The 26,098-nt window shown below is 42.8% G+C and overlaps 1 long non-coding RNA gene across 2 annotated transcripts in view; it reads right to left on the bottom strand.

Annotated features, from left to right (window-relative positions):
- Positions 1 to 26,098, bottom strand: part of LOC308059932 — a 398,174-nt gene that overhangs the window by 356,709 nt on the left and 15,367 nt on the right. The window contains exon 1 of one of the 2 annotated variants that reach the window (XR_013926520.1): positions 12,809 to 25,912. The exons of the other annotated variant lie outside the window; for it this stretch is intronic. This is a non-coding gene — a long non-coding RNA (uncharacterized lncRNA). Of the gene's footprint in view, positions 1 to 12,808; positions 25,913 to 26,098 lie in introns of those variants that run through there. 2 annotated transcript variants of the gene reach the window in all.

Here is a 26,098-nt window from a genome sequence, read left to right as displayed (position 1 = left end):
TGATGGTGGGGGAGGGAGGGAGATGTGCTAATACAGATTAAAAACTCTTTATCCCCACTGCTCCCAGGCTTTACTAACTTACATGCACTCCTGGAATATACCGTGGTGCCATGGACACTGGAGTATAAGGAGCCTTGTGTTGGATTTTCTCCAGGTGAATTGTGCCAGCCCCTGTCGGGAGGGGAGGGTGAGAGCTCAATCTCGGCTGCCCGTATGTGAGACCATGCCTGAGCACGTGGCTCAGCCTGCCCCTGCTCCCAGAGCACCACTGCTGTCCTGCCAGCACAGCACCTAACACGGCAGGGCCTTAGCCTTGTGTGGACCCCCGAGGCCCTGTCAGAACACAAACAGTAAAGACTGTGTTGCTACAGAAGTGTAAAACAGTCACAAAAAGATGATTATCCCATAAAAAGCAAGGGAGACTCAATGAAATGCTGTCTCACAGACCATGCCCTTTCCCATTCCTTCAGATACAGTAACCCAATCATGCAGCGCACACAGCAATACTGCCAAGGCCCAAAGGTGCAACGCTAATGCTTTCCTAAGCGGAGGCAGAATAGACAAGGGGGAGTGGGGGGAATGTCCGTGTGTGTAAAATGCAAGACTTACTCCAAAAGATTCCCAGAACAATAATCCTCCCAAGAGTCAAAAACCATTTTGCACAAAGGTGAAAGCCAGCTGAGAGATGCAGATTGCAGCACATGGCAAATTCACTGAACTTGGCTCTTTGCTCAAAGAAGTGTGCATCCACATACATGTGTATATGCATGTTGCGGGTGTCTCACACTCCCACCCCCCCTCCTGTGACACAGATCTTGGCCACCTACATCGGCTGGCTGGCATAACCCAGCCAAAGCCATTTGGTGCCTGTGGAAGGTTTCCCATGTAAATACATGGGCTTTGCTGTTGATTAGTTTTCTTCAAGCAAAAGGTGGCAGCTGCGGTGGGGTAGAGAGTACACAGGGCTCTTGATCTGGCTCCCCTATCTCATGAGGAGCAGCATATGCCACTTAAAATGGACCTAACTGGGCCCACAGCCTCAAATGTCTCCCCACTCCCACTAAACTCATCCCAAGAGAGTGGCTGTTTTGAAACAGATGGCCTTCACTTTACATCTGCATGCTGAAGTATCATTAAGGAAATCGGTCACAGACCTCAGAATAGAACCCTTGGCTAATCTCAAATTGGCCTTCATCACCAGGCAAGCTGTCCCTGTAGAGCCAGAAACCCATGCAATGACTTGGTGCACAGAAACCCTGAGAAGAAAAAAGCAGTGTTTGCTGAAGTACCACTTTATTTAGCCCTCCTGCTATCAAAGCCTCAGTAGTACTTGTGTTTAGTTTTTAATTTGTACGATGACTTTACTACACGCTTTGCTCCGTGTGTGTATTGGCAAAGCTCCTGCAATGCAGTTATTAAACTGATACATATGTAGGTGTATAATTGCAGAGAGGTGTTTTTTTAATAACGTATTTTGATCCATCTACAAATATAGAACCTAATTATCTGCAATTACCACATGCTTATCTAAATAACTGTATTATTTTTCCCCATCCTGCTGAAGAACATGAGCCTCCTATTCATGGCACAGCTACAGTGATGCTAAGTTCACAACTGCGTGCTCCACACCACCAATTACAGAAAGGATGTTTATGCATCGTGTAAGTGGCAAACCAAACACACACACACAGAGCTTAAGAAATCATTACATTTAGAGCAGAAAGACTTTCAAGCTATTGTATGAATTTGAAGACATGCAAAATCGTATTGATCTTGCAGACTGTTAAGTGCAGAGTTCTTGTCAAGTCCTGCAGCCAATGGGTTGTTTAGTTAAGAGGCTAAAATCTGATACTTAAGGAAATAGCTTAGTTTTCATAGTTATGTTGCAAATTTGCTGGGTAACTCAGAGGACTATGCAGATTATCAATTACCAATTATAAATAACAGAAATATCTGATCGATTTCTCCCCCAGATCAGATCTACTATATATCAATTTCCATTTTCAAATTCCTTTGGTTTAATTTCACCCTGTTTTCACTCCCATTATGCCAAAACGATGAGCTTTTAGACAGTAGGATACTTTCCTTACCATGACTAGAGACAACAGACATCCAGTCCTTGGTGATATCTTTCAACTATTAGGAATGTGGGGGCAGAAGGGATAGTAACACCAGTTTAATAACAAAGGCCACTGATGAATTTGCAGCTGATGTTAACACAGATGATCTCTGGGGTCACTGAAAGCTACCTATTGCATTCTCATAGTGTAAATGAATGCCTGTAGCATACTACAGCCTAGCTTAAGGATGGCAGGGGTAAGTTTATGCTCACATCTGACAGTGCTCTGTGTTTCCTGGGATTCACTCACCCTTCTGAACTCCATTACCTGTCCAGCCCCATTTATCAGAAGTTTGTGTTTATTGTTCTTCTAGCGTACAGGAAGGTGAGGCAGTTCTAGACCAGCTTTGATCAGGTCACAGTGTCAGACTGAAATCTGACAATCTCTTTAAGCTGATAAAATTCTGCACCAAAAGCAAAAGCTTCTCTTTTTTTTTGGAGTGTATTTTCTTGTTTTTCAGCTGGCTCGTTCGCTGACTCATGGCCCTGGAGTATTGACATTTAGTTAGTTCTACACAGCAGAAAAGTTGGGAACCCCAAACCCAAGAAAGGGCAGGCAAGACCTATCACTTCTGGGGAATTCAGATCAACTCAAATCACTTGCTAAATCTCAACCTGCCTTTCAGCAGCTGAGAAGAGAGAGAGAGCACACTGATTTAATGGAAGCTCATCTATGAATGTAGAATTTGGTCTCTACCACCTGAAACAATACCAAGTCAGTGTCATGCAACTGCCTAATCATGGCAGGAAAAGACTACTGTTAGCGCCTAAAGCACCCCACAAGTACATACTGGCCACTTACTACCCAAGGTCACACAGAAGGTCAGGGTACCACCCAGCCAACTCCCATCACCCTCTGGTTCGGAGCATCTCATTGCTCTTTCACTAGTTCAGTAGTGTGGCACAATGCAAAGTGCTCCTGGGTTCCTACGCTCATTTTGCAATTCTAGCCACATCTCACAATTTCCCAGTACAGAATTCTTCCTTCATTTCAGTACCAATTGACCAAAGATACAAACCCAAAGCCTTTGTGTGTATTAGTGAAAGAGCCCAGTTTTTTATCCTCTCAAAATGAAAACAGTTCAGAAGCCAATACAGGCATACAAACAAGCATATTTACTGCACCCCGTCTCTTTACCCTTCAGCAATTAATATCATTTACAAATCATACTCCACCAAGCAAAGGAATACGCTTGTTTAAACTGAGTTATGAAGTGGCATTTCACAAACGGAAAAGTATGTGAAATGGTAGGGAGAGAGAGAATACCCCAAAATATGTTCTAAACTTTTAAAAATCTGTTCCTCAGCGGCTTCATAACGTGCCATCTTTTCTACATTTTTCCAACAAGTTCATGAACTTCACTATGGATTCTAATCCCCATCGGACTGAAATATTGACAGTCTGTTGCATTTAAATTGCAACGATATCCAGAGCTGGATTTGAAAGTGATTATTTGAAATATAATTGACTGTGACATCCATATGACAACCAGGTGTAAGTACTGAATTACTGGAGGCAGACTCTGTAGGAGGCCCATTTGCATTTGTAGAAGAAAGCTCATTTTGTCCTTGCAACAATTTACTATTTCTTTGTTATCTTTCTAAAGGTTGCCCCTGTCAAATAATGCATATTCTGTGCACCAGTCTTATATATGTATACATTTTACACTTCATTCCTTATTGCTGCTGCTATTTCACAGATATTTTCTTCTTGTTTAACCCTTCCGTCCTGAACATGGACCATAAAAAAAGAGAGCTTTGTAATTTTCCATGTCTTTTTTTATATAAATTGTTCTGAGAAGCAAAATTGTTGTTATTATGCCTGAATTTTCTTGCCTTTTTTTTTTTTTAAAGAAAAAAATCTTTAACAATAGCAGTGAGGATGGAGAGAAGGTGAAATTACATTTCTCTGCAAAGTGGCTTTGGAATTTTAACACAATGATTTTCCAAGAGAAAAGCTTAAGGGATCATATCAAATGAATTTTGCCATCAGAGTAAGAGATCTGTCTTCAGGTGGGGAAAATACATTTTAATTTGACAGAGGGCTTCAAGGGAGTTTGACAGAATTCATTTTGCTGGCAGATATGATCTAGGTATTACATAAAAACACATTTAGTCCTAAGAACACTGTTAACTATTTGACATAATGCGTTTTGGACACAGTCGGGATTTGGTGGAAGTGACAGTCGTTTTCTTGCCAATAAAGCACTGGATTATGGTTTCTGGTTAGAAAGACCCCAGTCTTCTGCTCAAACATTGGAAACAGTACCAGGATAGTCCTTTTAAAGAGGGACTAATATTAGAATTAACCAAACATTTTTGACACCCCCTGCCTTTTACTTTGCACACCACCGTCTTTGTCACTGCAGGACTCTGGCCTGGGGATAGGCTTGGAGGAGATGTGTAGAGAAGGGGTCTCAACCCTATCTCAGCCGCCTGCTTAAAATGAAGGGCACTGTCTCTTACATGCCACTTCTGCCCTGGGTGACAGAGGACATGTCACTTCACTCTCTTTGCTCCAGCCAAGAATACAGACAATAACACAGCAGGGAGTAGGGGTGCTCGCTCCCAAGCTGTTGGGGTCTGCAGTGGGTCTGCAGATAAGTTAGTTGACTTCAAAGACTTAGCCGTGTACCTTTAAGATGGCCACAAATTGTCAGGTATGTAAACAGGATGTGACGAATCGGAACTTAGAACCGCAGCATACGGGCACCTACAGCAACAGCAAATAGCAAGCAAGAAGAAGGACACAAAAACCTATCAGGGTCTAACACCTGCACTGTCTAAGATATATAAATAGTTTGTATAAACAATAAAGGCCATTTTGTCCAAACCCAGCCACGCAGACATAGTGTTTCTTTTCAGTCCGCCTCGACTTGCGTCACCACACCAAGCTACTTGTTTTATCCAGTGACCATTCCATGTAAAATACAAATACGATCCTGGAGAACAGAGATGAAAATGTAGGACTCCCTATCCCGGGATACACTGAGGGTACAACACCTGCTGGTTCCACCGGTCTCTCGTGATCCCTCTAGGAATCACTGCAAATCAGTGGTGAAGCAGAGCACTTGGGTTTGCAATAAAATCTAGCCTCGTGCTCAGTGCAGCCTCATGCTCAGTGCAGGTACCACATGAGTGAGGGTTTGAACCACATCAGACTGAGATGGGAAACGAGTGTTTACCTCTGGTAATTGAAGGAAGCACTGTAACTGCTCAGCTACATATAAATGAGACAGCAGCTCCATTTCTGCTTCAGGTTTTCTGGAGGGAAGAGACGGGGCAGCTAGCGTTGGCTAAGGGACTGGCCCTCAGCAGCCCACTTGGAATGAGGTGTCTGCTCCCAATAAGCTGTCTGGTCCCTGCTTCGTATGGAAACTTTCACTCACTCAGTCAAGTAAGTTCCAGACAGATTTCTGCCTGCACTCCATTTTTGGATGAGAATGGCTACCTCCTGCTAAAATATGTGCTGAATTGTTGGAGAGGAGATGGGGGCTGGGGGAGGTGGTGTCAACACTCCTGTGCTTTCAACAAATGTTGGCTATTACAGAAACCTGAGATGAAAATTCCCCTTTCAGCTGGATCCATCTCTCAGTATAGCTGTCACTATACCTCCCTATGCACTTGGCTGATGTTTTCTTTGTTATTTTTCTCTGGTTTCATTTTTTCCTGTCTCTCTCTTCCCCCTCACCCCTCACCCCACACCTTCCTTCCTCTCTTTTTGCTCTTTGAAGAGCTCATTGAGTTAATTCTGTGTTTCTGCTTCGATTTCATTTGGAGAGGGAATGATAGAAGCGTGGGTTCATTCACTGAATCTTTTTAATAAACTTCTCTTTGGCTAGAGGAATGTGAGTGATAAATCACAGCCTCCATTGTTGTGGGTTCTGACAGTACTGTGGAAATATTTTTAAACAAAGAAAACAAAAAATTACGTATTTTTCTAATGAATAAATCACCCTTCGTGCATTAGCAGACTAGGCAGGTCTTCACCATGGCAATGTGAGAGTATTTACAGTATCTAGGCCAGAAAATAGCAATATAAGCGATTATATACAGGATCCCCAAAGCAGGTTATGAGAGAATGGCAAGTATTTCACACAGCATCACTGTGACTTCATGATCTTTTGTGCATTTGGACTAGGCCAGTTTTTGACAAAGCAAGATCTCTGGCATACTGAAACTTCTAGGCTGAAACTTCCAATTCAAGGTTTCATTACATGCCTCTGAGTATTGCTGAAGTTTTGTGAGAAAAAAAAATCTGGCAGCAAATCAATGGCAGAACCAAAGGACACCTCACTAGTAACAAACATAACCCAGAAAATTAGTATCAATGACTGTGAGCCCTGAGGACATCAGGGCGGTGGGAGATTATCATGACTGCAAAAAGAGGTGCCATCCAACAGTCTCCAGATGCTGGTGACAAACTGCTCCCCAGGAATAAACACAGATCTGCCACCACTGCTGGTCTGTACAGCTGTACCAAAGTCAATGGACACCAAGGTTAGGATATAGCCCAGGTAGTCTGAGCCCTCAGACCGGGCATGAGCAGTGCAGATGATGCTTACTGGTGCCAAACCCAATGCTGTACGCCCTGCAGTGGTGCTATCAACATCAGTGAAGCTGTACAGATGTATACGAAGGGGGAGACATGCCGCAGGCCTGGAGGAACATCTGAAAATGAAGAACTCGTGGAAATTTTGCATACTAGAAGTTCAAGTTTGCTTCTGAGTGACGCTGAATGTTCCTTGTCAAACTGGGTTTTCAGATGCAGTAAATTCAGAATTGTTCTATCCCATCCCTGATGGCAATGCAAATTTATATCAGCTCAATTTGGCCTACGAGTAGCATGTCTTCATCCCAGAGGTGAAACACAACATTGTTGAGGGATGGGGCCTTGGAGAAGTGAAGGTAAAAGTCAAGAGGAGCTCCACTGGCTGGTGTGATTTGAACTGCGTAATGAAGAGGGCTGCAGCCACAGACAGAAAGAGAACTAATCCAGATTTCATTTCCTCACTTGCCAGTAGCACAGCAAGAAGAGAAAAGAGGTTGGCAAGGACTTAAGGAGGCTTAAAAGCAAAGGGTGAGGCACTAGCCCCCTTGCCTTTGGAAGATTAGCTTGGCAATTGGGCATCTGTTCAGCCTCAATGAAAGGGAGAGCTCAAGATCAATGTGTGCCCCATTATGCTGCCGAATTCCAATGCAGAAAATGTGTGAAATATGAAGTGAAAGTTCAAGCAACCAAGTGAACCTTTTGAATGTATGTTGGGCAATAATTAGCTAATTAACAGTCTTTTGCTTGGCTGCAGTGAAATTTGTAATCAATTTCATATGGAATGTGCTGTAATGAACCTGTAATGGGATTCTAAACACCCACCATCACTTGTTAGGCACAGACAAGTGTGCATGTGAAAGTCAATGTGCTTTAAGCATCGTGAACCAGAGTTTCAGGCAGCATAGATTGGCAAGGCTCTATTTACACCACCTGACCTTCTGTAACATGATGGTGGTGGAAGAAGGAACGAGAAGGGCTCCTTAGCTGACATTCAGTGGTACAGCCTTGAGGCCAGCAGCATCTGTCTCCCCTGTGACCAGAAAATTCTATCTGCCCAGGTCAAGTCTGGGGAGAAAGGACTATCCTGGCCACATTCCAGGTGAGACCAAGTGGCTGTGAGTTCAATGTGAGGGTGACCGTCTCCTTTAGCCCTGAGACAGACACCTCTGCTCAGATCATACAGACATCAGTGGAAAGCTAGGAGCCTACAGAAGTAGTTGACACAGGGTTGAAGAGATTTAAACCTTCCTATCTACATTAAGTACCTCTTAATTCACTCAGGGGTTCATTCTGGGAGGACTGAGTTTGCCTTGATGGAAACTTTGCAACAACAGTGGGTGTGACATACAGCTAATACAGTATTTACCAGTTTTCTTGCTGATATTTTTTTAATGTGCTGTTCCTACCCCGCGTCTCACCCTAGTCAATGTTTCTCTCAGTTATGCCAATACTAATGTTTACAGGACTGCAGTGTAAACAATCATTGCAACAATCTGGTTGAAATTCAAAATGGAAGTTCTGAGGGAACAAGAACACTTTTTTTTTTTTTTTTTAAAACATGCACTATTTCAGCAATCTGATTGATAGGCAATCCCCTAGATAATTCCACTGGCACAAGTGTGCAAGGCTGAGGCCTGGGAGTGACAGTTCTCCAAGGTATTCTGCTGCTGAAGAAACTGTCAGCATACAGTATCCTTCGACGACACCTATCGATGTGTTTATCTCTGCGCATTACGTTGATTGTAAGCACCGATTAGTGTTTCCTTATAAATCGAAAAGACATGAATCAAAATAGAACACCACACTGTAATATTAATGAATAGCAAATTGATCTATCTATCTTTCCACCTCATGTTCATCATTGCTATGGCACCTAAGCACCAATGGCAAAGTCATCGGTTATTTCTGTTGCTTCCCACCAGCCCCTGGCATTTTAAGCAATGCCTTTGGGAACTTTGCTACCACTGCAGCCATCTGATTAATTAAAAAGAAAAAACAAAAGACAGTAACTTAATTCAGAGGCACAACAGCTTTAGCAATAGATCTTATTATTTGTCTATTTTTTTAATTTAGTTCTTACAGCAACCCTTCATTTTCATATTAATGTGGCAGGATAACTTTCCTGTGCTAGCGTGCCACTGGGACCACCATAATTAATGTATCTAATGTGAAAGTTTAAGGTTCATTAGGTTTGGAATTCAGGCAGGTTTTTAATCAAGCATGTTATAGCAAATCATTAAAAGCTAAACACAATTTGTAAAATACTGCAGTGCTGGTTAGCTGTAAGTTCGCTTGGGGCAAAGTAGGTGGGTCTCAAACACTCTGTGCCTTTGAGACCTTCTGTCAAATCAACCAACACAGCAGCAGACAACACAAATGGATCTTCTCCTCTGGCAGGGAACAGAAGCTGGGAAGGGGTCGATTTTCCTAATAATAGTGGCAATTAAGAGGACAGCTGTGTTAAAGTCAATTGTGGTAATGGTGATATCATAGAGTTGTTTAGGTTGGAAAAGACCTTTAAAATCATCAAGTCCATCTCCCTGCCATTAATATATCACTCATCTGAGGAGAAATAGGTCCTACACAGTCAGGCCGTCACATGCTGCCAACATCCCTGCGCCAAGGAGTTTGCAATCTAAGCAGACCAGAGAGGCTGAGTAGGGATCGCTGTCCCCATTTACACACTGGGAATGAAGCACAAAGCAACTTCAGTCAGTGGTCAGACACAATGCAAAGCCCTCAGGCAAGGTCAGGATGTTACTAAGCTCAAGGTTATGGATCATTTTTCAAATATAAATGCCTGGAATTCCAAATAGAACTGCTTTAGGAACAGCTGTGCTAGATAATACGGCACCAAGTGATAACTCTGAAGGAAGACTGTGATAGGATACAAACCCATGGCTCCTAAAACAGCAGGCTATCCGGGACCACTGCAGTACCAAAGACACAAACCAAGGTATACAACTGTGAGGAATTCTGTCTAACTGAAAAAAACATGGGCATGTGTGAAACCTTTAGTAGGATTACCCTGATAAAAAAAGACTTCCATACACCTCCAAATTCCAATTATCTCCTCCCTTTGTTCTCTGCATTGTTTTACTTAAGCTTCCTTTAAGCTTGTAAGGTTTTTTTGCTTCTTCTTTTCTTGTCGTTTTTCTTTTCTCTTTTCTTTAAATAAAAAAGCACTTGGCAAGCAGGATTTTCCAAGCTTCAGCGGTTTCAATTGCAGTTCAAGTAATAACCTTAAGAACACAACCTGACTAAGACGGCTCAGCTGGGCAATAGCAAGAACAAAAGAAATGTCAAAAAGTGAGTGTCAGTCCATTACAGGTGTCATTAATTAACTTTGAGCTACCTATTCCTATTCATTCTCCTAGTGTTCTATCAGTGGAGGCCCTAGCCCTCAGACACTTCTCTATCTCTGTGCTGGGATCTAAAATGCTTGGAAAGAGGATGGCTACCCTGGCTATCAAAAGGACACCAGGAGGAGAAGTGGTGGTGAAGATTAATGAATGTCCTCTGAATTTTAAAGGTGAGAAAAGGGCAAAGCTGATGGGTTGGCTGCGTGCCCTGAGGCTAACATCCCTGGAAGTGTTCAAGGCCAGGTTGGATTGGGCTTTGAGCAGCCTGGTCTAGTGGGAGGTGTCCCTGCCCATGGCAGGGAGTTGGAACTGGATTATCTTTAAGGTCTCTTCCAACCCAAACCCTTCTGTGATTCTATAACGTGCATATGTTATAGACTATATAACTGTCCTTCTGAGGGCTTCAGGCTACTGAGGTGCTTGCCACTGAAACTGCAGTGAAACCAGTGAGAACCAGCTTCTTGCGTGCCTTTTCTCTCATCTTCACAGGCTGAACAGTGCTCCAGGTACTACAATTTCAGTGTACATGCCTACACGTGAGGTGTTCTACAACTTCAGCAAAACTGCCTGTAACAACTTACCTGATGAACCCCCAATGCCTGACTTTTGTCCTGCATTCTCATAACTGTTCCAAATACTGTGCTTTGATTCTTTAGGCAGCCTTTCTTGGCAGATGTTAAGTTTCACTCAAATAGGTTTTGCAACATTTGTTCTTCTTTTTATCAAGTTGCTTTATACTTCCCTGTTTCCTGCACATATTGTCACCCATCTGCTGAAACCTGGTTCGTTTGGATTAGAGTGCAAGTTAAACTCTAAATCTGATTGCATCAGTCCCTTTTGCCACTGGAATTTCTGGGACAATTAAACAGACATAACAGATAACCTTTTCTTGTGCCACAATTTGAGCTTTAAAGCTTAGCATCAGCATTTGTTTTTTTAAGAAAGGTAATTATAATGGTGGGTAATGCTTAACATCAGCACCTGGGTTTTTATAAGCAGGATAATTTTAACGGGGTGTGTATTCATCCTCTACCTACAGCATTTCATCTTCACACATCTTCAGCACAAAAAAGAAACTAAAATGAAACTTTGTTGCGAGCTCTACTTATAAGGAAAAGTCTTTTTTCGTCATTGCTCCCTGTTTCTAAATCTAGATCTTCCCAAACCTCTTAGTGGCCCTGAGAACCTCCTGAATATGCCTTTTTAATCATGTTTCTTTCTTGTCCAACTCTGAACTAAACCTATTTGGCCTTGTTTTTGTTAGAAGCAGACAAGATTTACACAGATGACACTGATTAAGTATCTGATTTTACTAGTCCCCTGAAAACCACAGTCCTGTTATGTGTTTTTATGTCCCAAAAAAGTTACAGAATGGGTTGAATCCCTATTTTAGAAGTGCATCTGAACAAAATATCCTCTGCCTCTGTATTTCACCACTGCTCAGAGAACAGACACTACCTAGCTGTGTGCACACAGCTCTAACTCCTTATGACCACAAATTGAAGCCATAAAGATGGTTTATATGACTCCATTTTACTTTGTGTTTGCAAGGAACTGGGTATGCATTATCGGTTATCGGAAATCAGGCAAAGAGTGGTAACTTCTAACTGATGTAACTTTTAAAGTCACGCTTACTCAGTCTCTGTGATTATGCCACAGCCTTAGGAGCAAAACAACTTTACATGTTTTTGAAGCTTAATACTTCTGAAAATGGAATCATGTCCAATTACATAATAAAAGTAGAACTTTTCCTCCAAAGTTCACAGCTCTAGTCATTTTCACAGCTCCTTTTTTATTTTTCTCTAATTTGGATCGCCATCAAATCTCAGCTTTGTACAGAGTGCCATCAGAAATGTCAATAAAGATTCCTTCCTCAGTCAGAAATTATACAATACATAGCTCCTTCTCCCCAGAGCATACACAGCACCTTGTTTAAAAAGTGCACTATAGGTGGTGATTTACAGTGTACTTTCACCATTTTTGACACTGTGTTGAGCATCTGATCTTTGAGATTTATTTCAGTACTAAGGAAATTTAACAGTCTCTGCAGCATTTCCAAGGAGTTTTGCATTATGAAATAGGGGAGAATTCTGTAAACTTCGACAATCTTCTTTTGATTGGTTTCATTACTTCAATATTTCTGAAATATAGTATATTACTGGAAAGAAAAGATCTGACTCAGTATGGGGCACAGATCAGACAGCAGGAATTATGTCATTTGTTCTACCACAATGATTGTTCCATCTCTAATTACACAGTATCAAACTAACTCATAATAAAACACTTTCTTTTCCTATAAGACTGTGCACACTTAACACTGGAACTCTTCACAGTCAGCCCAGAAAGGCAGATGAAAACACACGATGCTGGGAGCAGGGGAGAGAAAGACTTACATATCTGAAGGTTGTTTTTCTGCTCTCCTGTGGGACAAGACTAAAAGCCAGAATTAGAAAGAATAAAGTCCCAAAGAAACGCCTTTAAAAACATCTGACCTGAAGCAGCTACTTATTTTGTGGAGTTGTTTGCTCCCTGCTCACACACTGGTCAGGAATGTGGCTGGATCTCACCACAATTTGTGTGATCTAATGTAACAGATAGCAGCAAGTGGGACAGAAAGGGTGGCCCAGGAGCAAGGGGCAGCACAGAAGAGCATCTAATGATCTCATCTATTTAGCTTCTCAGCCTGGCACAAATGTGCTTCCTTGAGTGATTTTTTACTGCTCATTATCTATCATCTTCTCCCAGAGGGAGAGCTGCTTACAACAACGTACTTACAAAGGCACTGGGTCTGAAGGTTGTGCTGTGCTGCTGTGTCCAGCTACCAGAGGACAGGCTGAAGACATCTTCCCCGCAGTCCCCAAGTCCTCAAAGGGACTTGGCCCTGAAGATAGATGGCAATGTTACAGCAAATCTGAGTTCCTGCATGAACCCATTTCTCCCAGCAGTCCAGCCCAAACAGCAGGCTAATCTGTGAAAGCAACCAGGTAAACCTGACCTCCCTGACCTATCAAGATCCTATGATCTCCACAAAAGAAATATCAAAGCAAAGGCACACAAGAGAACCACCATGCTGGATATATGAGAAGTTAGAAAGCTCCTGGCTCCAGCACCAAATCTTTAACTGCAAAGGCAGCTCTCCTGTGGTAACGCAGAGAGGTCAGGAACTGCATGCAAATGTTAAGCCTGGAGCTGGATTCAGTGCCTCTATCATCTCATGGCAGGATTTACCCCCTTGTACACTGCACACATTACACCCAGTTTTCCTGGCCTAGTTTTGAATCAGAAACTCTACAGATTTTGAAGTGGGAAGAAAGATCCTGACTCTTTTCTCTCCACATTGCTACATTTCACCACAAAACTCTGTATTTTACTCCCTTAGAATCTTTTAGCTAGCTTCCTTACTTAAACAAATATAGACTGAGCATTATTTTCCTGTAGGGGCTGTGGAATGGTTTATAAAATATGAATTGTCATGTACAATGGCATACATCTTACACAATTCAAATGCTTTTCACCGTCCTGGGCATAATACTAGAATGAAAAAAGTTTCCTTGAAACCATAGAACAGTTTACATCCCAAGTCCCTCCTGGTGCAAATGAAAGCAATTTAATTGCTGTATCAGTTCTGATAAACACAGAGCAAATCAGACATCAATCAGCAAAAGCTTTGTTCATCTATGAGACGATTCCAGAGTGACACTACCTTGGTAATGAGCCCCTGTGTGGCAGAAAGGAACTCAAGCTGGCTATCAAACTCCTGGCTCAGGAACAGGCACACTGCATGCCTCTCCTTTGCTTCTGAGTGTTAATGATTTGCAAGGTGAGGTGGGCTCATCTGAGTTCATTCCTCCTGATTATTTTAGATCACCGTGGGGTTGCGAGGACAAAATCTGACAAGCAAAACCTGCAGTCATTTACTTAAGTCTAGGCATGATCCTAAGTGAAGAAACAATCCAGTGGTTTCTTATTAACCCTGCCAGCTCTCAATTGATGAACACTAAGCTGAAGGCCCTTCCAGGGCAAGTTCATACCTTCGGGAGGGTTACAGCAAGGGGAGATGTCTTTTCACCTGAAATCACAGGCAGTGTGTGATTTAATCAAGAGGTGGCAGTTCTAAGTGGTGGTTTGATGGTCAAAGGACCAATCTGACTCCAAAATAGAAAAACCCTACCAAAAGGCATTTGTTTTTCATTATTTTTTTCATAAGCCTGGCCATTTCACTGCTCTGAGTCACCAAGGACAGGAACAAGTAGAAGGACCGAGGTGAGGGAAGGCAAAATCTGAAGCTGCTTTTCAAAGACTGCATAAGTAATGTACAGCCTGAGGTTCATAAAACCTGGGATTAATGTGGGCTGGGCTGGGCTGGGATCTGGTCTCACCCTTTTTTGGTCTTTTGTACCATCCAGCCCTTTGTCTTGTGAGCAGTGCTGGTCACAGATATTCCCTTTTATCACAATATATTACATCTGCTATGTATATGAACCTCTGCTGTGATGCCTCAGGATTAATTAGAGGCGTATGGCCCCCTCTCTTCAAGGCAGCATGTGAGAAGAGCAGAGTAAGGACATGAAGTAACCAAATGAGCAGCTCTCCCAAGTTATCACCACTGCATTTCCAAAAGAAAATGTGTATTTCCCCATGCAAAATAATTAACTTTTTTTATTTCCACTCACATTTTGTTTGTTTCTTTCTTTGTTTAATTCCTCTTATACCTATTTTGTTTATCATTCTGAACTGATCTGATTTGGGTCCTACCTAGTAAAAAACAGTAACATCTGGAAATCTTGAAAGCTGCTGTTACACACAGCTGACATCCATTTGTCATCATGAGTTAGGTATGCCGAGAACGCGATCTGAGCTCTGCAAATGCCTCATCACTTTCTCTTGCCGTACCCCAATCTGCAGATCCAGACATAAAGAGTTTGAGGGTACAAACAAGGTGATCACTAAGTTCTCAGCTGTCCTGGCACCCATGAAAGCACTTAGACGCGCACACACAGAGCTAACTGTAGATGGTGTGAAATGAGTACCCCAGAGGACAGAATAATTACCTACGAACAGTCCTTCATTTATCTTGAACCTCCTCCTGTCTCCATCTTACCTTCAGCAACACTATCATTGATAAACTTTCCAGGATGCTCCAGCTAGTCTTTTAATTTGCTTGGTGTCAGCAGTAAATTTGAGCTCCTCAGGTCTCTCCAAATACCTGATTCTGTCAATCCAAAGGGCTGAGGAGGTTTATTGAACAAGCTGTCCTTAGTATCAGTGAGTTTTTTTCTCACTTTCTTCAATAACACTCCCTCTTCCCTTTTATAAAAATCTCTTTAGTCATTTAAAACTCAGGACCGTTTTTCTCTTCTTATCAGGTTATTCACTTTAACCTCTTTACTGTAATTCTGTGAAGTAGGTCATAACTTATCGAAGCTTTGTATCTCCTCTCTGTGAAGCCGTGTTTGTATTTACAACCAATGGGTCAAAAATGACAGCTTAAAATGATGTTCTTCTTAGCTGACTAACCAGTCTGGAGAACCTGACAGCTATCATGATTTGCTTGAGGCTGTGGTGAAAGTCAGGCTGAGGTATCCCAATCTGACAGGAAGGACAGTGCATCCAGAGATGTGCCGGTGCACCAGTCCCCACACAGAGGGACTAAGGGCACCTGCTTGTGAGGAAATAGATGTAGTGGGAAGTCACCCAACACAGTTTTCTTCACAGCCTCACAGAGTATCCATTACAAAGGAGTGGCGCTAAGGAGCAGAAGTCCCAGAAACTTTCACTGAGAATTATTCCCTTATATTGGCTATTTAGAAGCTTCAGGTAAAATTTTACTTGAGCTACATACAAGATTTTGACAAACAGAATCTCCCAGTGAGGGGAGTTACAGCTGCAACTGTTTCAGATCATTTTCATAACATGTTATAGCTGAGGGGCCAGTCCTAGGTACTGTGGGAAAGAAAACCACAAGTTTCCAGTAACTAGAGAAATCCAGACAATGTACAGTGAATATAGTTCTCAGCAGAACATGGACAGGAAAAAAGAACTATTGCTGCCTCACAGGAAACACAACACAGTAAGTGATCGTTCCCCACAAGTGTGCCATCAGCTGAAGGACACCTTCAGTCTCACCTTCTCATGTGTGCAGTCATAAATCATGTCAGAGTTACTGCCTGGTCTCTGTAGCACATAGACTCATTGCCCCCAGAGTACCAATGCCCAGGTTGCAGCTCCCTCTTACTCACGGTGTGTCCTTTATTCTGTGCAGAGCTCCACACTTCTCTAGGCAAACTGAGTCCACAGCTAGGTTGTGTCAAGTGTTAGAATGCATTTGGATGGGGTTGTCTCCACCTGACAATTCATAATTGAGTTTGGCCATTTGGGTTTATTTCAGCTCTACTTGGCAGTTTTGTTACTCTTCTAAGTGTCCTCAGGTCCAATGGTCCAACATAGATTTAAATGAAAAAGATTTGCATTAACAAAGTCCTACAGATCAATCAATTTCTCTCCATGGTGATTTGTGGCTCTTCTATAGATATAGCTGTCTGACAAAGACTATGAGGTTAACTACATATTTTTACAAGATTACATCCTCCTTTTGGTGGAGTGGTCTCGACCATCCTGGTTCAGAGCACAAATCATTCTTTTCAGCTTCTTTGTCATTTTTTAGCTTGATGTATAAAGAGTTTTGATAGCCCCTGCAAACTTGCCATTACAGTAGGCTGCCCATGAATCTATTCAATGACTCTGTGCATCTAGTGAATTTTGCTGACATTTTTCCCCATCTTGCTTTAGATGACTGGCACTGCAGTGATATATTTGGAAATGCACAGAAGTGGAGCTGATTTTCAGGCTTGGCTGGGAAATCTACCTCTTAAAAGTTTGAAATTTTTGTTATATTTTACTTTATTTTTAAATATCTCACAACTAACATGGAAATTTTTTTCTGAAGAGCTTTGGTCTGCAAGACAGATTAAATAAGAATAGACACGTACTACACACTGCAAGACTAGCCTCTGTAAATGAGTTACTGGATGAAGAATAAGAAAAGGTCAGATTAATGCTGGGCTCTGCAATCAGTGAAACCAGTCCCTTCAAGACTAAATTATTACAGGTCCTTTAGCATATAAGGTTATTAAATTATTTTACAAAATCTTGTACTACATTTGAATGCATTATATGGTCAGCCTTTTACAAAACAGCTTGAATGGAAAAAGAAATGTGACCTTTGTCTGAGATTTTCTGTGTCCAGCAGCTCAGCTGGAACAGAAGCCCTAACCAGGCTGCCTGATGCCCAGAAATCTGCACAAAACATCAGATGAGCTGTGTGCTGGATGCCTGATACATCCAGGCACCTCTAATTCACTGAGTGTGCTGATTGCCTTCATGATTTTAAACCTGAAATGTGGGAGCATTGCTTTGATCATTTAATATATGAGCACACAGACAGGCTACCAGGGGTGAGAGTGCACAGGTATTTCTAGAATAGCACCTGTAGAGCAGAAATATCATATCTGCATTTGCTTCCAATACGAGCATCTTCTCCTATTTATAATGCTGCTTCAATTGCTCCACTTTTAACCCTTTTTTCCTCAGGGATGAGCAAGTGTACAAAGGCAGGAAGCCTCCAGCTCACCTCACATTTGCTGTCTGAACGCTGGGATGTGTAGTTCAGGTGGGTTGTGTCAGCTCCTTCTGTCATCAGCAGAGAGAGCAGCATTTCCAGGAGGGTAACTCATTCCCACCCAAAACATGCACCACTCTGTCTTTCTCCTAACTACAGATGGTGCTGTGATTACTCACCTGGACAACACACCTAACATTTAAAGAGCTAAAGTTTGGTAAGAAAAGTCCTACTTTGGCTCTGGACTAATGAATATTGTCATCCCACGACGCTGCTCACTGCGTGCCATCTTAGCACATATTATATTCCCACTTCCTCAGTGCTGAAACAAAGAAAATAATTCTTCATCCCCCTCTTTTTTCACACTCTGTCAGTGTAATCTCGAGATTACTGGGAGTTGAGGTGGTTTAGTACTTATTCCTGCTGCACTGAACCACATCTAGCACATGATAATACCATCTGAGTTGAACTTCATAGGAAACAGTAACATAAACAAGGTTTACTATAATGACAATATGATACATGGAAGAATAAAGCATGGCATTGTTCTAGTGCCTCCTAGCCAGGCAGCTATCTACAATGGCTGGGGTTTGTGCAGTGGTTAAATATAGAAGGGGATTGTTTCACTTATAAATTCCCTTATTTTCTCAGTATTAGGTCAGCTGTCTGGACCTATTTCTCATAAGCATGTATCTTCTTATTAAAAAGTATCCATTAAAACACATCTTCTTAAGAAGAGTAACTTCTTCAGAACAAGAAGGTGTAGCACGCACCCCGAGACCTCTGCTCTACCCTGCAGCTGCGTTGGGTATGGGCCTGTGTTACACTCATGCTGAACAGCACTGCCATCCTAGACTGGGGCCACGATCTTCAATTTTGCTCCAGGGGGAGAGTAGAGTTGGGTAAGAGCAAACTGAATTTGACAAACTGTGTTCTTAATTAATTTACATCCAATTAGGATTAATTAATTGCTGACTAAAGTATCAACCCATGTAATTATGTATCAAAATAAATAATCCTATGCACTAAATGAGGCAGCTGGTTACAAAGTGGTGAGACACCACTATTCCACATAGCCTGCTTCCCACAGAGCCTGGGCTGTGCTGTTGAGGTAAGTTAAAGCAGGGAAACTCCTCCAGTTGCAGATGGACTGACTTTCACTTATCCAGCACAGCCTTAATACAGCTCACAACATGTATCCAACACCTGTCTGTGAATCCTGCTGCCTTTTCCCCAAAGAGGGTGTGCTCTGAAGGACAGGACCAAATTGTTCTCCTTGAGCCAGTGAGCAATCAAACCATAGACTGGGATGGCACTGTTTCTGAGGCAGGAGTTCCCTGATTAATCCACAGTGCTCCCCCCAGCATCCACATCCTCTCTTCTTACAGATATGGGTTGATCTGTAGATGCTGGGTTGACACATAAGCACAAGTGGGTCAAGTGGCACTGCCCAAATCCGTCTATCTGTTGATGGCAGAGTGGGACACAGAACCAAGCTTTGTGACCCCCCACCTGATGCTCTAACCACTACGCTTTGTTGCCATGGCCAGCATTAAGTGAATACCTAATGTCTGATGAGATTATCAGGTTGGGATTACAAACTTGGAGGGGATCAGAGAACATTCAGGTGATCATCAGATCTTGTGACAACTACCTGACCCAAGCCAAATCTGATTCTGGTATTATTGACCTCACTCTTTGCTCTTTTGAGATGTGTGGAAGTTTTTTGCCACTGCAGGCAAAGGCAGGTTGTATGTATAAAAGTCTTCACACTGATAGCCAGAAGAGTTAATCCTTTTTTTCTTTTTCTTTTCCTTTTTTTTTTTTTTAATGCGGCAACAAACATGTAACTAAAATTTAACATGCTAGGGATATATGAGAGATAGAAACCCTGTCTCACACACCAAGCTAAGGTCAATATGGTATCCATCTGAGGCAGAATGCAATGTAATGCAGGCATGTACACAAACAGGACAACAGAAAGAGAAATAACAGGAAAAAATCCTCCTTTTAGGAGAAGAAAAGTAGGAAAGGAAGTATTATCTTAGGATGCTTTCTCCATCTAGCTTTAGTACTTTGCTCTCCAGTTCACTGGTAGATACACATTGTTCAACTGAACAAATTCAGTGTGACACTCACAAAGAAGTCATTCATGAAAAATTGGGAGATTTTTGTCAGGTTGTATAAATGAATTAGCCAAAGTGACACTGTGTAGGAGACAGAACCATCTGAAGAAGAACAAAATAACCTATTTCTTACAAGGTCTACATTTCACCTTAAATTCAAATGCCAATTGGAAGTGGCATTGAGGGTAATGGACTTTGTGAGATGTTAAATGAAAAAGCACAGGCAGGATAAATAATCTGAAAGTGCCTGTGTTGTCAATACAGCAACAGTAAAAGCCAAGAGCTGTGAGATGCAGCAGGATAGGACTGGGTGTAGAGTGGGTAAAAGGTTCTTTTTAATATCCAAAAACCGTGAGTTTGAGTCATACTTCAGTGGCTGCTAAAAGATGACCCCAGCTAAACTTATTTTACAGTGTTGGAAAGCTAAAGCTGTTCAGGTTTGACATAGCCATAGCATTCCTCTGTGGCTACCGGTTAATCAACCAAGTTGCCTTACGCTGCTAGATAGGAGGGGTGGTATTTTACCTCGGGTGACAGATTACCTTCTGTGGGGCACAGCCCTCACGCTGAGAGGAGCTGGAGGCAGAACAAGGTTGTGGTTTATTCCCACAGAGCCCATTTCTTGTGCCTGTACTTTTTTGCAAGGATGGATTCCAGTTAGCTAGACAAAGTGAGACTGAATCTCTCCGACCTCTGAGTCCCTTCAGCTCTGTGGGTGTACAGTGATGGAAACATAGGATGCCCTTTGCAAACAGAAGATAGTTCTATACCATGTGTGATGATATCCTGGGAATCAGGAGACCAGATTTTGCTACTGTGTCTAAGCTACATCTACCGAGCTTTTTCACCCAGCCACCCTCCTTCCCACCTTCCCCTAGAGGCAATGCAAACAACCTCAGTCTATTCCCCGCTCAGACATACGCAGAAGGAACTCTGTTCGCTTTACAGGGACAGGGCAAGTGCAAGGCTATGCTCTTTTCCTCCTTAACTCAACAGCTCCAACCCTGCCCATGCATTTTGCTCAGCAGTGAGTTTCACGATACAGGAATAATACCTAGTCTGAATGCCTAACCTGGTTCCTTCTGTGAACATCCAATTCTATGAAGGGGAAAATACAGCTTGAAAATGTATTTGTATCTAAGTGTTTTGAGGAGTTCTGCTGTAGATATGAGGAATTTGCGTAGGCCCAGCTCTCCTGATGGTACTCGGTGACCATCTAATCTCCCTGCTATCATCTTAATACCTCCCTAATACTTGTTTAAACAGATCTAAAATTACTCGCAGCTATCATAAAGAAGAGAATGTCATTCCTATTCCACCTGGGTAAATAAGCACTTCAAGCAGAGGAGAAAGGAGTGCAGTGAGATCCCCCATAGCGCCTCCTGAATTAACCACAGGTAGTATCAGAGCACATTTTTTATTGTGCTTCAGTTGCTGCACCACCTCTTTTTAGCTTCATTTTCTTCTTTCATTGCCTGGGTGCCTTATGTTTTGTCTGCATTCACTCAGTCAGCATCCCCGCTTGGTCCGTGCAATTTAGCCTCAGAAAGTCTCCAGAGTACCTGCTGTGAGGTGGCCCTTGGTATTTCGTTTTCTTCCTGATTTGAGTATCACTGCTGAAAACTACATCGTGTAGTCCACCTCTCCAGGCCAGATTTCCAAAGCTCTTCAGAAACCTAGAAGAAGCAGAGAAAGTACTGGGCTTCCCAGAAGTGCAGGCAAAGCTGAATGCTGCCACCCCAAGGCTGAAGACATTCCTGGTCCCAAAGACAGAATGTTATCCTCTTTTAACAGGGAGGAAAAAAGGTGAAGGGATGCAAAAGTGTCTCTCAACCCTTGTCTCATTGATAGGACAAGGCTACAAAAACCTCTCCTTCCGAAGTCCAGAGGGCACATCAAAGGCAAGTCCAGCCTGAGGTCTGGCATGCTGGCAGCAGGGCTGTGCTTCCCTGCTATGGGCCTGAAGAGCTCACACAGTCTCAGGATGTTGGCCCTGTCAGACAAGAGGTTTGAGCAAATTATTCCTTCACTACTGGTTTCTTGACTTCCCTTCTTCACAGGGCAGTCAAGTGCCAGGTGTAAATTGTGAATTAAGTGTCCAGCATACTTAAATGCCCTGGAAAACTGGCCCTTCTCTTCCTGCCTTGGGTCCCCCATTTTCTGCCTGCAAGAACACCATTTTGTAAATATCTTTAATCTTTTTTCTATAGCAATACCACTCCTTTTCCTCATTTCATTCTCTCCCGTGGCTTTAAAGCATTAGGGACTGTTTACAAGGGCATCTCGTCCTGGGAATTCATCTGTCCCCATGTGGGAGGCACCTTCAGGCTCCAGAGAAACACTTTTCCTCTAGCAATAAGGGGCTAATAACATCATTCAGGCCGGCAGGCTGCAGGGAGTGGGCCAGATCCTCCACAGCAGTAAACTGGTGGAGCTCCATAACTTCAGCTGCCCTGCAGTCATCAACATTGGCCAGGGGATCCAACCCTGCATTTGCAAATCTGAATGCAAACGCAGATGCTGAGTAGTGCTATCTTTGCCTCAGCAGCACTCTTCGTAGCTCCTGATGTCCAGAGCTCAGCAATGTGAGTGGTCCCTCGGGCCAACAGGAGGGTTTAAATCTATAATCTCCTGTATTAAAGCCTCTACTGTAGAAACATTTGTCCTCTAACAGCATCATCAGATACTTACGAGACAGAGAAGAGCAAAAGCTTTTTCACCTACTTGTTACTTTTTTAACGTTAGTAGGAGGTATTCATCTTGCCCTGGATTCCTGTCAGGTATGAAATGAGAATGTGCGTAGTGTCTTTTTCTTGAGGTAAATTACCTACATCCTTCAATAAAAACAGCTAGAAAGGACCCTCTGAATCAGTCCCTGGCAATCACAGGAACAGGAATCTAAAAATTCCACTTCATCTTACCCTCACAATATACATTGCCCTGAATTAAGATTAAATTCTTTCATATCCCAAGGCCAAGAGCTATTTAAACTATCGTGTGCCATGGAAGGAGAGCAAGGAAGACTGTCTGCATTTACTCTGTTTTGTTGACTACCTACAGAAGAAAACTGATGTCACTCCACAGAAGCATCAGGCTGTATCTCTTTGCAGGTATGAATTTTACTACTCTGTATGTAGGTTTGTATCCACTGAAATCATTCCTTGAAGACTCAATGTAAAGGCCACACTTTTTTCTCTCCATACTGTCAGGCACTGATTCAGATGGGGAAGAAATTGGCTGTGAGTATGAAACTCAGGATACTGGCTTCTACCGAGGCTAAGTCCTTGCTACAAGGGAATGCCATAAATACACAAACAAGGCTGACATTTTCCTCTGGCTATGTACACGGGCTGCCTGTTATTCCCAGGGCTGGAGAGGTAACATTTTCACTGCTGATCAAATCACTGTTACAAAACAGATCCTAGGATCAGCCCCAAGTTGAATGGATATTAAGAAAAGGAGATTTATTTCCCTTCTCAACCTAGATATTCATCCATGTCCTAGGAATGAAAGAGGTATCTCTGCTTGAAATGCACCAGAAATCCTTCTTGACAAGCCAACTGATGCCAGGCGATCTGTGCCAGGCTTGGAATTGAACAACAGCAACACTGTCACCTCAGCTGAAAAGTTTTCCAAAACTTAGCACAGACAGATGCTGCTGTTGATCTAGAAAAACCATTCCTGACCTCCCTGGCAGGCTACAAATCTGTTTTCCAGAATTTCACAATATTTACTAAGGCATCTTTGCTTCTGTTTTATAAAGAAAAATGTTTCCTGTCCTCTGGGCAGCACAGAAAGAGAATCTGTCAAATGTAAATAGCTGCAGTACTTGTCCAAAGAACTCCTGATACCTATTTTCAGCTCACTGTTTGACTTTGGGCAAATCATGATGTCTCTGCATTGTACCAGTTTAGCAAAACACAAAAGCATGTGCTTATGTCCTGTGGAGCTTTAGTGCTCAGCTGAATCAGAGCCAGTCTGCTCCAGTTTCCCCTCTCATAACATGAGGACAATGATGCCACCTCCCTGTATAGAGAATCCTTAGGACTTACAGATTAACTTTTCCCTAAGGAGAAAACATTCATATTAGTCTGGCTCCAGCTGTGATAATTTCAAAGGTAAAGGTATAGCTCCAGAAATATTTCTGCATGTCATCGTAGCCTGACTGTGGCCCCAGTTTGGTGAAACAGATCAGAAGAGATGCCTTCAAAATTGACAGAGCAGGAACAAGCCCTAAAATGTTGTGAACCAGGACTGACCCGTTAGTGCAGATCAGAAGAACTACATTAGCAGAATGCCCAACTCTTCTCACAGAAAGGAGCTCAATAAAGTTAGCATTCCTAGAATTAAATGGGCATCACTAAGCTGCTTGAAACCATAGCATGTAGAGCTGCATTCAGGATTTGGGCTTTGACTAGTCAAAGCAGAGCACCAACGTCTGCCAGGACTAAATCCAGGTCTCGAGAAGGTGCCACCAGGCAAAACAGAGCCGTGCAGTCTCTGGAAGAGCGCACTGTTCTTTGCCCATTGTGCTGGTTTTGGCTGGGACAGTTAGTTTTCTTCACAGTAGCCAGTATGGGGCTTTGTTTTGGATTTGGGCTGGAAACAGTGTGGGTAATTCAGGGAAGTTTTCATTATTGCTGAGCAGCGCTTACACAGAGTCAAGACCTATTCTGCCTCTCACCCCACCCCATCAGCAAGCAGGCTGGCAGACACAAGACACTGGGAGGGGGCACAGCAGGGACAGCTGACCCCAGCTGATCCAAGGGATATTCCAGACCATATGACGTCATGCTCAGCATATAAAGCTGGGGGAAGAAGGAATGGGGGATGTTCAGAGTGATAGCATTTGTCTTCCTAAGTCACCACTATCCGTGATGGAGCCCTGCTCTCCTGGAAATGGCCAAACACCTGCCTGCTGATGGGAAGTGGTGAATGAACTCCTTGATTTGCTTTGTTTGTGTGCATGGCTTTTGCTTTCCAGGGGTCCTCAAACTTTTTAAACAGGGGGCCGGCACGCGGATGAAGTGGCAGGCAGTCATCTGCGGCTGCTTGGTTTCACCCCCAACCCCCAGCAGGGGTGTTCTCTAAATACTGGGGGCCAAACTGAGGACCCTGGGGGGCCGTATCCGGCCCGTGGGCTGTAGTTTGAGGACCCCTGTATTACACTGTCTTTATCTCAACACACAAGTTTTCTCACTTTTATTCTGATTCTCTCACCAGTCCTACTGGGTGGGGGTGGGAGTGTGTGTAAGCAAACAGCTGTGTACGGCTCAGTTACCAGCTGGGGTTAAACCTCAACACCCATGACTTGGTCTAAAGTGTGGAATGCATGCCTTCCATATCGCCCTATTTTGTAACCAAACATCCTCAGGTGAGTATTTTGATTTCTTCCTTGTTTGCCAAAACAAACCATGGAGTTTGTTCCTTCAACCCACACATAGTTAACTTCAGCCTTGTTCTGCACTAAATCATGCGGCATATGGAGATACCATTCCAAGCCATCTGGATTATCATTAGCCATCAGGTGTTGTGCTCATTACACCTGTTATAAAGAAAAAAGGATAATTGGGGGGGGGCGGGGCAGGGAATTATATTCTACTCACAGCATTGCTGCATTTTGTCAATATCTTCCTGTCCCTTTTGCCTAGATGACCAAAGCATCTTTTTGCAACATGCAAAATAAAAACCATTTGCATGAGGTGGAAGTAAAGATGAGTGAACCTTCTTAGCCTGAGCAGATGTTTTTCATTAGAAAATAATTTGTCAAAAGGTAGAGAGACCCATACTACTAATTTTCAGAACAGCTTCTTTCACTTTGGAGGGTAACTAGATTCAATTTAATTGCAAATGGGCTGCATAGTCCCCAGATTAAGGAAATGGAAAGCAATGAGAATGTGTGCTATTTTTTAAATCAAAATCTTCCCCAAAATAAAGAACTTGTGTCCTATTTCCCCTGGGACAATTGTTGATTCCTAATTTAACCTCATAGCTACTGGATATCTATCTTCTGAGATAAATCAACATTTAAGGGTACTGGAGAGAAACAACAGGAAGAACTTTACTGCATCTGTGTTGTAAGTCCATGAGCTAACAAGTGGCTGTTAATCCTCGAGAAGACATGGTACATTTTAAGGAGAAGATCCAGCTTCTGATCCTGCTTCTTATCTGCTGAGTGATGTGGGACCAGGCTGGTCCTCTGCTTACTGCTGTCTAATTACCGCCCCCTGATGCAATTAGATTATGAGTTGTTCAGAGGCTCTTCCAGGAAGCACATGACACAATAAACCAGCATCCTCCATTAGGTTCTCTTTCTCTCAC

This window comes from Falco punctatus (genome assembly GCF_963210335.1).
Source record: "Falco punctatus genome assembly, chromosome: 3".
Lineage (NCBI taxonomy): Eukaryota > Metazoa > Chordata > Aves > Falconiformes > Falconidae > Falco > Falco punctatus.
The sequence above is the reverse complement of the archived record's forward strand: the minus strand, read 5'-3'. Positions and strand labels throughout refer to the sequence as shown.